General features: G+C 34.9%; 1 protein-coding gene across 3 annotated transcripts in view; it reads right to left on the bottom strand.

Moving 5' to 3' along the window:
- Nucleotides 1-15,732, bottom strand: part of LOC140162964 (3',5'-cyclic-AMP phosphodiesterase 4C-like) — a 573,837-nt gene that overhangs the window by 400,127 nt on the left and 157,978 nt on the right. The window lies entirely within an intron of this gene.

The raw sequence follows: 15,732 nt of genomic DNA on the forward strand, positions 1-15,732 counted from the left end.
CTCAATGAGAAACTCATTATATCAGGAATAAAATTTTGAATGCTATCTTCGTAAATAGCAGACAATTTACACAAAAAACACATCTGTTATCTACTGAAGATAGCATTCTAGTTCATATGGCCCAAAAATATTCATATCAAGTTTTTTGTAGATTTAGCTGTATGCAATAGGTAGCACTAAATATAAACATAAACACTTAAAACTATCTTTGCTGTTAATCGTTGCTGTTCTGTCAAAATCTTGTTACTCCAATAGCTGCAATGTGTTAAATATGTACAATACATATATTGTATTGTACATATTTAAGGGGGTACTACACCCCTGTGGTAAATTTGTGACTATTTTTGCATTTATCTAAAAAAATAATAACACACTGGTAACAAAAGTTATGTATATTATTGGGGCAAGGAATCTAATTACTACACTGAATTTTCAGTGACTCAAGACAAGCGGTTCAGTATAATATGATAGGAAATGAGGTACATCCTAGCGGTACCTTATTTCTTATCATAAATAACAAACCACTTGTCTTGGGTCCCTGAAATGCTAGTGTAGTAATTGAATTCCTTGCCCCTATAATATACCTAACTTTTGTTACCACTGTGTTATTAGTTTTTGAGAAAAATGCAAAAATAGACAAACATTTATCGAGGGGTGTAGTACCCCCTTAACACATAGCAGCTATGCCTCCTTTTGAGTTTGTTTGCTTTTATTTCTTCAAGCTGATGGCTTTATTTTATACCGATTAAGTTTTGCTATCTTCTGTAGATAGCTTATAAATATGTATGCAAGTACTACAAGGAGTATACAAAAAAACCAGTGTATTCTTCAGGACATACAACTTATTCAATTCACTTACCTATGCCTGTAAAGGTTGTAGAGAAAACGCCAGGTCCATTAGCCATGTTATTGGTTGAAAGTTGATTGGATATTAACATGCAAATGAAAAACAAGAAAATAAACATACATTATTAGATTAATAGTTACATTCCAGTGCTAAATTGCAAATGTGTTCTGCTATTCATTCATGTATAGTGGTTTTTTTTATTTGTTGGCTTGTTGGCATAACTCAGGCTAATGCTGTTATGGTCATGCTATTACTACAAAATTAATAAACATATCTAATATAAGGCATGTTGGTCTGTACAGCTTGGTTCCTACCCATTATCCAAAGAGGCATTATTCCTAAAGGATGTTATTCTGAATTGAGCAAATGGGGCATTATTCTGAACTGAGCAAAACCCCAAGCATAACCCACACACCTACATGTACCCACACCCTATCACTTGCCTGCCTAACCCAAATATATTTGGAATTACATCCTTTTTTTCAGTTCGGAATAACACACCTTTGAACAAATGGGTTGACCACTTTAAAGCTAGCTATGTATACTCTTATCAACTTTTCCTCCAAAAAATTCTGACAATATAACTGGGTTATTTTCCATTTAAAATCTGCGATACCTCTGTGGAAGATTTAAGAACAGTTTTCAGACGGAGAGCATTTTTTTTAATGGAATTGGCTGGGATTAATGATTTTGAAACCCATATTACCATGTGGCTCAAAATATGCTAAGGTGTCATATTATAGCCATATATTTTGACATCTTTTTTTTAAAATAATAATTATAGAAATGGAATATTTGCTAGTTTAGTGGCAAGTTTAGGTAGTAAAGACATAGCATGTATGCTCACAATTTAAGTAAAATCCTTTCACTCTAAATAATAAAAATAATAAAAAATAGCTGTAAAAATGCCTATTTTTACACTTTTATTTGTAACATGCCAAGAGACGCCTTTTTTCAACAGCTTTTAATTTTTTTTATGGATCCTTATAGAAATTCATGTGACGTGTTTCCCAAAATGGTGCAGTAAACCAATCAAAAAAACAGAAAGAGGCATTATGAATTATAAGTTAATATATCAAAAAAAGGATTTAAAAGTTTGCCTTTATGTATGTTACTATTGTCTGTCAAACTTTTGATTGATTTTGAAGTCCCTCAGTTTTTTTATAAACAAAGACTTGAAGCATAAACTAAAGGGTAAATCTATTGTAAATAACTTCATTTCTCCATATTATAATCAATTTGTAAGAGGCTGCCATCTTTTTTGAACATATAACAATTTTAAAATTTTTCTTGAAATGTCTGTCAAATAGTAACATACGCAAGACGGTGCTGTAATTCCTGCTAAACTAGGGTGATACAGCTAATTATGCTACATGACATAGCATTTAGCTCCACCTAGCTTTGTGGCACTATCACTTTGTGAGGAGAAGCTTTTTGATGACACAATCCATTGTTAAGTGTTGTCTGTCAAACATTTGTACATAAGTTTGTACGCTAAGATTTGTATGTGTCTGTCAAAAGTAACATCCGCAATACGTTTAAAAAAATTAAAAATCACTTGATGTTCACATTATGATGATAGTTTAGAGTTTATAAAAGTGTTTTAAAACATGTGATTTATAAACTGCATGTGATCTTTATTCAATTTCCCATCTTGAACTACTGTTTTTGCCAAATTATTATTCTGTATGTTACATTTGACAGACATCTTATGTATGTTATGGCTTGACAGACACACATATTTTATTTATAACAATTTATCCTCCTTATTGTAATATTTGGACACATTTTTCCCACAATCAGTTGCTGTAGGTCCTACACCTAAATAACCACAAAATACCTTTTGTAATACTTTATAAATTTTTATTTGATTGCAGAAAATCATCAAAATTGTGTCTGTCAAATATAACGTACGCAAGGGCTAGAAAATTAAATTTGTGAAGTAAATGGTCTATAACTTATCTTTCTTTTAGTGTATTATGAACGATATATGTGCATACTATAATTTAAACCTGGTTGGAGACCAAGAGAAAAGAGCTGGAAAAATAATTGTGTGTTACACTTTTATGACACCTTAGCTTATTTTGAGCCATGTATATAGTTTTACCTATATATAGATAAGTTGACCTCAATGTTTATCAACTAAGGCAAGGGACTGGTACATCGATATGCTTGAGTGAACCCCATGCAACCACTACATTGTTCAATAGCCTTATTGTGATGTAGGCGGGAGTTTTAAATACATGAGCCCTGAACAAAATATGATGTGTGCCCATACTGCCAGGCAAAAAACAATGGAAATTGTGATGATGCGTGCGCATACTGCCAGGCATTGACGCCATAAGTCAACTCATCTATATCTTCCACAACTATAGAGTTAGTATTTCAAATCAAAGTTACCCAATTGTTTATTATATTATATTTGAAAGCCATTCTCCCTCTGTGAAAGACTTTAGATAAATCTTTAGTATGGATTTCAAATGGAATAATAGCCCAAATGCTACCAATAATCGTCTTGTGCACAACAACAAACAATACCGTATACCTAAATCTATGCTAAAAGCACATTTTATTTTCATTACTTCATTCTCCAGAGAGAATTCATCATGTTTCTTTGTTCTTTTCTGTCATAATGTAAGACATATCATCATTGATATGATATAATACACCATTCACTATGTGTAATCCTGACTACAGGATCACTATCATTTCAGATATTATTGCTACTGGCGAGTTCTCTGTGTCAAATATAATCACATGAATCATAAAAGACGATACATAGATGTAATAAGAAATGCTTATTATTTCAACTTGATGCTCTAAGGGTACCGACCTCAAACAACTTGCTTGGCTGTATAACTACTAGGAAGCAAAAAATATAATATCTACCACATATCCTGTATTAGAATTGAAACCTGTCTGGGCCTACTATCTTGACAAAGTTTTTCATGAGTCTTTTGGTTCTTGCAGAAGTGCAACCCAAAGTTTCAAGCTTTGGGGGAAAGTATAAAACTATTTTTCAATCTGGTGTCTTCAGGTGGGGGGGGGGGTACTCAGCACAAGTGACCACACAGGGTTGTGCTACAAACATGGGTCTCATTCTCGGTCATTTGGTATATCAATGACCCTCTTTTCTAAGTAAATTTTGATTGGCATATGGAAGAGTTATTTTTTCACAATTGTACCCATTTTTGCTGAAAGGTATCCCAATTTGCCTACCTATAGACAAAATATTACAATTTGAAATGTTCAGAAAACTTTGCCATTTTGCATTAAATTTAGCCGCATAATTTGACTTTTAGTATGGATCCAAATTTCTTTTAAAAATTGGTATACGGATAGGTCGCCTTTCAAATTCTCAGCAGCAGTGCTCCTACCCGAACCAAACTTGAGTATCCCCCAGGCTACTAAGACTCACATATTATGAATTTGACTGCCTAATGTATTGTATTTTCAGAAAAGAGAAAGTTATACAAGACACAAGCTTTTTGATTTTAACATGCAAGAGAGAAAAGTGCAGGAAAATGGTCAATTCTTCATGGCAAAATAAAGATGCCCCTTTAATATCTGAGCATGTGACGTACAGCAGCTGATACAAATGCCCCTTCACAAAACACTCCCGACAAAATAATATTTTTCCAATTAAACCAGAGCCAAAGGGTCTCGTTATCCTCACTAAATTGAATAATTATGAGAGTTTTATTTGTCATTGCATTCATGAAATTGCTTTGCAGTTAGGGTATAATAAAATTCTCTAAATACCACTATATACCAGATTCAAATTAATAACTTGATATCTATCTGGCTTTTGTTAGTATTGAAGTTATCTAACTTGTTCTGAATTAGAGCATAATATGATCTCTCGCAAAGTTCAATATTAGTTTAATATTTCCAAATTGATATTTTTGATGCTTCATGTTGAAATATATCATTTTAATGAAATGTTGGCCTTTGGTGTAGGAAAATTTCGGTGCCCTATTAGGTGGAGGTAGTTTTCATACCTATACCATAGACCTTAAATTGTCTATGATTTTACCCACAAATTAATGACACTATTAACAAAATCCATTGCCCATAAACCCACCGGTAAAGCTCATTCCAAGTTATTTTATAAAGTTATCATTGAGGAATGTTTGATATTCATGCATGGTATATGTACTCCTTTTCAATATTTGAAGTAGCCAAACCTTCTCCGTGGACAGAGTGAAAAACGGGTACATTTCTTTAAAAGAGCATATCTTCAAAAGTTGTGGGCCGATTGATATAATTGTTTTGGTTTATTAAAGCTAACGACTCAAGGTTTCTTTACATACCAATATATTTGATCAACTTGTCAGAAATAGGAAATAAAGAGGGCGCAATGAGGGGCCTCTTTTTTTGGGACACCCTGTAGTCTACACAAAAGTCATGGCTAAAATGACTAGGCAAACTTTTGTAAGGTCCAAATCTGAATACAAACTCATGGTACTGATGCCCAAAATGCCCATATAAACACAAGGTATATCGCTCATTCTACAAAATCCGGTGCCAATCCACTAAAAAAATAGAAAAAATTAAAGTTGTTCAAAAAGACCTGCTTTTTGTGTTTTTTAAGAGTAAATGTATCACTACTTTCAGATGTAAAAAATTGCCAACACCACTTGCATATTTTTCTTTCAGGAAGTCATGATGTTTTTTAACACTAAAACTCAATGTAATGTGAGCTACGTTACCAACTACAAAATGGGCTGGTTTTACGCAATCCAAGGTCATAAAAAGCAAACTAAAGATCACTTGAGTGAAATGTAAAACAGATTTCACCATTTCATAGAAGTTTTGAAGATGCGTAAATGAGTGTGTAACGTAGCTCACAGTAACGTAGTTCACTGGTTTTTAATGTTTTTAATGTGATTTGCGAACGTTAGAATGTTATGTCGGTTAATTCTAATATAAATGGGGTTCGACTACTAGTAGCCTTCACATATTATTAGGAAGTACATGTAATACAAGTGCATACTATAGAATCCTGGTAACGTAGCTCACCAATCTTAACATGGTCGGTCGAAATTTCAATGTTTACAACATTTCTATGCCAAAAATGCTACAGCATCACGATTTTTACTGTGATCTTTAAAAACCTATGAGTGTTTCCTTTCAAAAACCGCAAATTACATTGATACCTCTGTTTTACTTCTTTCCAAGAACATGTGTTAAACAGGGGTAACGTAGCTCACAGTGTTTTGGTGGAAAGTGCAATTTATTTTAGAATTACACAAAGATGTTTGAATCACTAAAAAATAATGTTGATAAACAATATGATGGTGCGTTGTCTAATTAAAAAACACCATATGTGTGAAGAAATCGCATTTATTCAAAGAAAATATTCAGGATTAGATGTGACACTTGAGCAGTGGAAACGCATTTTTAGTGATTTTTGAGCCTTTGCAAGGGTTAATCAGGCTGAAGAAAGCATTTAAAGTATGGAAAACTATATATGTCCGTGTAGATCTTGTTGAGTTCTACCAGAAAAACAACATATTTGATGCCCTAAATGCTCCACAAAGTGTTTGTGGACCAAAGAATGGAAAAAAGGCTATTGGCACCGGATTTTGTAGAATGAGCGATATGGTCAACATAATAATACAGGGATCATTGAACAAACTAAAAATGTGATGAATGAAAGTGCTTTCATTAGGACTCTTAGGAGGCTCACATAGAAGTTCACATTGATGTGCATAAACTGATCCCAGTGCGCATTGATTCAGATATCACCTCCATGTGAAGTCGCCCAATGTCACCCATGCAAACAATACATACTAGACTAGTATCTTGACATACCATATTACCTTGAGGTTGGCACATGACTTTACTTGGAAACACTCAAGCACTGAGCCGGCCTAATTTCCTGGCTCTCAATCAGTAACTATACCCACCCATCCATCACACACTGTTTGCAGTTTGTGAGTGATGTTATGAAAATGTGGTTCAGGTCTTACAAACTTGAAATTTCAACTGATAATATGTGATGTGATGTAGCCAAATAAGTTGCATTTCTGGGGGGCAGGGGTGGCGATTTCGAAATATGGCCAAACATGCAATTGGTTTATTCCAGTTAAAATCCATACACCCCATGGAAGATATGACCTTAATCTCCCACACAGGGAGTGTCAATTTCAAATGGGGTTACCTGAATGGATGATTGTAAGTTCAAAATCTCATGTATATTCCATAAGATGAGGTAAATTTTGCAGCTATAATTAAAATTAAATTATTGCATGGAGGTTTATGAACTGTGCTATTGAGCCAATGTACAACCAAGAGCACCTAGTTGATGACCAACGGGCTCACTATATATTATCTTTATATTAGCAGATAGGCGAGATCTGCTTGTTCTCTGTTGACAAGGGGCAGTCTTCATTGAATGGCTCTTTTCAGAGTCATCAGTAGGCAAGGGCAGTCTACATATCTCATTCTTAGGTACTTTGTCCTGAAGAAGTCAGAGCTACTCCTGACGAAAGCTTGACAGTTCTAAACTTGTTCGACGGCGAACCTGCTAAAAACCCACTAATTGGGCTCACTATAACAGACATCCTACAGTTTGGGAACTATGATAAAACAGTGAAGAAGCAACAAGCCATTCTGATTTATGCCAATATATTCCATTCAATATCGAACGTCAAACTGCTAACAAGTAGATTAGTAATTTACGCAGTGCATAAAATGTGTCCCAGCCAGAAGGGCTGTTCTTGGGTTTTTGTGGTTCGTAAAATTGTTTTTTTTAAATAAACATATTTGCAAAATGACCTTAAGTGATCCCCAGATGATCTTTGACATTACACCTAACTGACATCACACACATGGATGTACCCAAGGGTCATTGTGTCCAAGTCCCATTGAAATCCATCACAGTATGTGGAAGAAATCAACAAAAAATGCTAAAAGGGTTAACATTTTTGCAAAAGGTTAACATTAAAGGTTAACACATACATGTACAGCCACAAGCAGCCAGACACACATACATCGGAACTCCTTTTATAGTCCTCTTTCCGAACTTTATTTGGCAACGGGGACGATAACTAGGCCAATCACATCGCATTCTCCATGTTCAATACTCCGCTGGTAATAATGCTCTCTACTGAGACAAACCACACTCTATCTTTAGCTCTCTTTGAAATTGAAAATGGCAAGTTAATTTGAGAAACCATTCATGAGGGACGCTTTCAAAAACAACTTAGTTTTGCTCAAGTAACGCTGCTGCTGTTAAAATTATCTTGACTTCTGCCTTTAACCTATTTTCATTATTATGTTTCCTCTTGTTATGGGGGAATATATTCCTTAAATTAAACCCACTTATCAGTGTTTTCTTTTGGAGAATAAAGTATTGTTTTGGGACCCAGCCATATCTATTGCCAGATATGACATGGGAGCATGGTATTATTTTAATTGGAACAATGAGATGGCATGCCAAGTTGTTCCATAATGCTATCTCCATGTTATAGATCAGATGATAGTGGGTCTCATAACAATACCTTTATTCTCATTCTTTTAAAACAGACCACTCATCGATCAAGTTTATGTGTAATCTACATTCTCTTTTTATAGTCATTTGTATCAAGTTCAATCAGTCATACCCAAAATTGGTGAAATTCATTGAGTTCTTCACACACACACACAGATGTAAAATATTGAATATCGCTATGGGTCATGACTTAATGCCTTATGCCGCCCATATACATGATCAATTTGATTGATCAATATTGGGGACCCTAGATGCAGGAATGGATACAAAAAAATATTTCTCTTCAATATTATTGACGAGATCTACTCTAGTTTGATTTTATTGATGGTTGGACAATAAAATCACTATTATGTTCATTTGTGTACAGTACACAATGGTAGATTTTGTATTTATCCACTCTTGTATCTAGGGTCTTTGATAATGATCAATCAAATTGATCGTATGCATGCGCATATTTTGGGGGGGCTTCAAAGTAGGGGGCGGCCAAAACGAAAGGGCGGCGGAAAAAGAAGGGGCGGCAAAAAGAAGGGCGGCGGAAGAAGAAGGGGGCGGCAAAATGAATTAGTAAAGTAAAAAGGGCGGAAAAATTTGACAAAGTACAAAAAACTGGTACTATACATTGCTTTTAGGGCGCTAGAGCCTAAAATCCTTCTGGTTTTTTTTGTTTGTCTTTTTGCTCTTCACGTTTTCAAACCACCGAAAAAAACATTGGGTCAACATTTTTGGGCTGTTGAGGAAGGGGCGGCAAAAAATTGATTTTCCTTCAGCCCCCCGGGTAGGAGCGGCCACGGTACGCCACTGGTATGTGGGCTACATTAGTCTAATTTAATGTTTAAGGAGACCTAGGTAAAGCAACAAGTTACAAATCATGAAATCTCCACTGAAAAAAAGGAGCAGCAAACCATGATTTAAAATTCCATAGAATAGAAACAATAATGCATTAAAAAACACAAAAAGCTTCTAATGGATTCAAGTGTTTTTGATGTTGCCACCCACCATAGAAAGCTATTTTTAGTGGATATTATTACAATACAATCATCTATCTTATAAAGCATAAGTGATCAATAAGCCAGTACTATCTGTAATGCATTTCAAACATGCAATTACCCAACCTTTTGCAAAAATAAAACCTTTTTGCAAAAGGTTAGAAAAGGTTGCCAAAAAAAATTAAAATAGGCCTATCAGGTTATATAAAGGGTACAAAACATTTTCATAACATTCAGATTTTTTTTGTTGAAAACTTAATGCAAAATATTGTGATATTTAAGTGAACATTGACAAAATATTTTGCAAAATATGGTTGCAAAAAGTATGCAAAAATAACATTCGGACAATATTTTTGAAATTCTGCTGCAGTGTGTTTTCTTGCAAAATGTTTTTAAAAATAAACGTGTCATTCTGGTTTATTAATGTTATTGAACCGTTTTTATCAAAACCAAAACACAAAATATAATGCCTTTAAAATGTTTTGAAAATGTTTTGTGTTTGCTGGGGAAACTACAGTGCCTGATAACTGTAGAATACATTTCCAGCATCATTATAATATAATTATAATATCTGTAAAACTGAAGCCAATTTCGAACCTGATTCCAAACTAAAGCAAAATAAGTCAAATGTGAGGAATATTGATTTTGAAGCTCTGGAAGCGTAAGCCTAATTATGATGGGGTTTTCAGCAGAAAAAAGCTCTGAGAATGGCTCATTTAATGAAATTGAAAACTGAATTTTGATCAACATCAGACTAATTTAGCTTGATCACATCACGATATAGTCTCCTCTTTTCAGGCGAGACAAAAACTACATGGTTACAACATTGTGAATACTATCTTCAGTAGATAGCCTACAACAGTCCATGACTGAAACAGGTCACATTAGGGCCGGCGTGGGCACCGTTTTTTTGATGTCAACATATTTCGTATCTCAACGTCGACAGTGTGTTGACATAAATTCGAGTTCGAAACTTACCAGGACTTTTTTTCATGATTTTAGGAAAATTGTAAAAAAATTCCTAAAAATATCTAGAAACACCATCAGCAAAATTCAAGTGGCTTCCATGAGTGACGCACATATTTGGCTATTCCAGTTGCAATCCACACTACCCCTGTGGAAGAGTGGGAGTATTATTTTCAAATGTAATTGGTCAGAGCAGGCTGTAAAATAACCGAAGGCACCAAAGGCAATTGCCTTTGGTGCCTACCAGTTGCCTTGATGCCCCATTAATTGCTGCTATTCTTTAACATGTAATTGTCTTGTAAAATAGATGTGCCCTTTCAAAATTGCCTTGAAATGGGTGTCCTTCAGAATCCTTAATTTGCAGCCTGGGTCAGAGGTGATCATTTCATCTTCCGGTATTATGACTCTACCTATATCCTCCACAACTGGAGTGAATATTTCAAATTGTAGTTACCCAATTGTCTATTCTATTTGAAACGTATACTCCCTCTGTGGAAGATTTTAGCTCAATCTTTCACAGGAGGGAGTGTGAACTTTAAATGGAACATCCCATTGGTGGAGTTGGTACTCATTGATTCTATCACATTGTCTTCTCAACACTTTGATTTTTTTTTCTCTTCAACTCAACACCCGTATCTCATTACCTCTGCTCTAAAGTAACTTTGTAATTCACAACATAACATATCATGCAGGAGCGCTCCATGAACCTCATCATCTCGTTCAATCATGGTTCAATTTACCATAATGGGTTTAAAATACCAATTAGCTCATCTAATTATTTTTATAGGCAGTAAAGATAGCTATAAAATGCAATAAAATGGTATACAGGTACATCGCATACAAAAGTTGATTGATTGAATGAGAATGCTTAATAGACATAATCTATTGTCCTTGTTTTAATTAGGTATTTGGTAAATACATGTACTTCAATGTACAATTAACTCAAAATAGATGAGTCAAGCAATAACACTGCAATTTGACTAAGACTCTCTTTTGACTAAGCATTTTTCCTAATGTGTACACACATCTTCCTTCAATGAAGATTAAAATTGCTTCGTTCAACGTAACCTAGAAGGGTTGTTTTGATGAAGGAATACTTCGTACAACAAAGCTATTTTTTGTAATGTGTACGCTTGCTTCGTTCGACGAAGGAAAGTGATCATGTGACAAGTGACCCTCGCTAGCTTAGATCAAAGTTCATATGCATCACAACAGTCTCTATCGCATGCGTCGTTGTATCAAGCTATCTCGCATCATATTATATTTTCAACTTTTTCATTGGATTTTATCCATTTAGAAATTGTTTTATTCTGTTATAATTTGTTTTTTAACTTTTTTAACCCCACCCTATTCAAAACTAAAAAAATAGTATGATCTCCTACAATGTACATATTTTCCAGACCCCACTAAGGTATTTAGACCATAAACAATTTAGACCATAAATTACTATCAGGCCTGGAAAAAATAGGCCATTTAGCAATCTCCTTTGCTGGGAAATTTGGTCATTTGGAGGGAAATTTTGCTTTTCTGGATAAAGAAATACATCAGAAATGGTGGGAAATCCTGCTAAGTTGGAGGGAAATTTATCTCTCTTGCCAGGAAATAAACATAATTTCCAGGTTTGGCTGTGATATTAACAAGTATATTATACTCACACCTGCCTCACTTTATGCTGGTTTTCATATTGGCTGATTGATCGGGGGTACAGTGGTGTAGCTGCCAGGGGGGGGCAAGGAAAAAAAGAGTAAAAAGGAGGGAGAAAAAGGAAAAAAGAGAGGAGAGAGAGGGGGGAGAGAGGGGTAGAGAGATGGGAATCCATACGATATGCAATACCATACGATTATTATCAATAAGCCTGGCAAAAATTGTCTATTTGGGCCCCTGCCCCCCCCCCCCCCCCCAAGTGCAGGGAAATTTGGTGGATTTGGGCCCCTGCCCCATACATGCTTGCCCCCCTGGAAAAAATCTCAGCTACGCCGCTGGGGAGGTATTTGTAACATATCTGACCATCGACCTCCCCCCATTTGACCCTTGGGATGGCAACATATTTTTGTCTAATAACAGGTCCTTATAATGGCAATGTATTTTTCTTTCAAAACTATTTGTCGATTTGTCGGAGGTCAACTGTTGCTACTTCCGGTCACATGACCCAGTTTCCTGCTACTATCAAACCCAACATCAGTCGGCATTGAAGACCAATGGATGCTGGTCACAGGCCACCAACCTTCACAAAGTAAGTTGTGAGAATTTTGTTAAAATTGTACCTTCTAAAAATCGCTCGATGCTCCTTTACGTCTCTACAGGTAAAACACACACAAATCCCTGCTATATCCTCCAGATTATATTATAACTGGAACTGGTGTCCTTTTACGGTATGAAATTTCATTAAATATTCCTTTTACTCAAACATTCCCTCATTTTGCAATGGATTTGCAAATATAATCTTCAGCTTTAAAGCTTCAAGCAGTTTATTGACTCGCGGCTGCAATCACTACAATCCATAACATGCTCATCTATCAGGGGCGCATTTGTAAATTCACTGAATGACCTTTGAAAATTTGGGTACAAAAACTCATACTCTGCAACTTGAGGTCAAATTTTGCACTATGATTGTTTAAAAGGTTAGAGAGCTATGTCATTGGGATGAGGTCATTGTGGTCCATAGTGAAAATGTCACCATGCATTCATGAAGTATGTTGACATTGAAACATGTAATTTATTTTCATCAACAACAGGTTGCCCTGATCTCCTGAAAAAATGTGCTGTGTTTAAAAAAAATATGAGCATCATAAGGATGCTTCCAGGAATGCCTCTTTCCTGCATCTTTGTCTAGCAACCTTATTCATCTTTTCCCATTTTATTAACAAACGCATGCCTGATGTACATTAGGGGTCCCACTAGGTTAGCAATATAATGTACAGCATTCAAGAGTGAGCTTTCTCATTATTTTGTGGTTCACTTTTGTCATCAACTTATCGTGTCACTGTTTGTTTTGTACTCGAAATGCTGAATGTTGCAATTCGAGCATGTTTGTCAATTAATGTTGCCGTTCGTGCTCTGCTCTACTTCTTTTAAAGTAGTACTAAAGTATAAAATACAGAGCGGTTCCTCCAGAGATAACACAATTCGCTTTTTGATTGCTTTTAAGAAAATCCTGATTTGGATGATAATTTGACCCTATTTTGAAATTTGCCATATTTTTATGGGTAGGCTAGGAATTGTTTGTCAAAGCAGCCAAAAAAAATTGAATTTCATTGAAAAATAACACTTTCATGTTTTGCAAAAGTTCATTCTACAAATCATATACTTTGAAAACTTGCTTGATTTATTGTTGTGAATGAGTTATGTGCGTTTTACAAAAGTGTTGCTGTTTCAGCCCTCTTTACAACATAACTCAAGAACCACAGGACCTACAAAAGTATATCTGTGATATTTGAATTCTTCTACACACTCGCTATGAAATGACCATTGCAATTTTTGCCAAAGCTCACTACCATTCCGATTTCGCAAGATGCTGTGAACTACCAAATCGCAAACTGTTTAAAATAGTTGCTAACCTTAAGGGTCCATTTTGCAAGATTTGTGAGAGTCATCATTAACCAATGGAGACCTTTTACCATGTTTACATTGTCAATGGAGGATGCATGTTTGTATACATTGAAAATGATATGTGACCAATTCCAGCAAAATATTAAGATTAACTAATTTGTAACAATGGGCAAAAATTAGCTTTTTAATGACCCCTTGCTTTTGTAATATGACAGTTTGGTTTTGAAGTTATGAATATATCTCAGACCTTCCCTGGCCAGATTAGGTATATATTTGGCTGCATATACTAGGCCTAATGATTGTTGTTACCAGGAAAAATGTTGCATTTTCAAGTTGAAGAAACTCTTGGAATTAAGTACAACCTATGGTTATAGTTAAAGAAAGCCCTATCTGCAATATAGCTGTCAGGTACCATATTTTTAGATGAGTACAATATAGAATGCAGAAATTGGCACATGTCTATAAGGCAGCTATTGCATATTAACCCTTCAATATGCAGTTTCCATTTGGATCTATACATTAAAATTGGGCTGTTCCAGTTGAAATCCATACACCCCCTATAGAAGACATGACCTTAATCTTCCACACAGGGGGTGTGAATTTCAAATGGGATTGCCTATTATCTACACCCCCTGTGTGAGAGATTAAGGTCATGTCTTCCATAAGGGTGTATGGTTTCAAATGGAATAGCCCATTGCAGAAGATATGTGGGATGAGCAATCAATACTGAAAATCCTCTTAAATTTGTTTCTAGGAATGGGACCAGGTTTCGCATAAAATGTTAAAAGCGAGAAAATTGTGGTGCGTAAAACCCAATGAACGATCTTAATTAATAAAATGATTGAAAGTTGTTTTTGCAGCTTGACGGAGTTCAATCAACTAAATATTGAGCTACAGTTAAATAAAAGGTTATTGAAGTATCTTCCCAGTGTACATCACTGAAATACTTACTGATTCTATCAATCAATATGGCACCATGCCTTGTGGCAAAGTTGAAAAACCTCCCTCCCAATTTAACAGTCTACCGCACAACAGTTCCCATTACAATTATGCAGTTATGAGTTTGGTACCCAACCAGGCCCATATGCGAGGGAGAGAGAGAGGATGTAGCTCCCCAATCCTCCCCACCAAAAAGTCCCTCCATAATTCTACCTTTTCAAGGTAAAAATATCCACAAAATATCCACAAAAAAAAGATCCCAATTAGGCGCTGTATAAATTCCAACATGATATTTTATCCCTAAAAGATTATATTTAAGTATTAATAATAATCAGACCTGAAACAGGGTCTTTATAAAAAATTAAAAAAAGGAAAAAAGATGAAAATGCTAAAAAAACAAAAGCTGAAAAACAGCATGAAATTGGGGTAAATGGCTCAAATTGGGCTGAAAATAAAAGAAAACATGTAAATAAAAAAAAAGAGGAAATCAGCTAAAAAGAGGAAGTTTTAAGTCTGAATAATAAGTATTGGTGCAAAATCAGAGTATTACTGACTAAAAAGGCACATTTATTCACATTTTTGGTAGCCATTTGCAAAGCATTGTGGGTAAGCAATAATTCTTTCTTCTGAGAATTGAACATTAAATACAACAGCTGACATATCATACCATTAATTATGTTGTACAAAATGAGCTGATCAATTTGATATTTTTTAAGGTTACGCAACTTTCAAATTTAATTATTACTACTAGGATATATCAGTAACTATTGAAATATTTGATACTTGAGGGTATTTGGAATTTGGTGTACTTAAAAATATGCCAAATTCCAAAGGTAAACATGTTTGGATTTCTAGTTTATAGAAATATAAATTTTCCATTTCATAATAATGAAACTAAGCTTAATCCTGCACCCTTAATTTCACAAAACTTGAAAAGATTATATATT

The sequence above is a fragment of the Amphiura filiformis genome, chromosome 1 (assembly GCF_039555335.1).
Source record: "Amphiura filiformis chromosome 1, Afil_fr2py, whole genome shotgun sequence".
Classification (NCBI taxonomy): Eukaryota; Metazoa; Echinodermata; class Ophiuroidea; order Amphilepidida; family Amphiuridae; genus Amphiura; species Amphiura filiformis.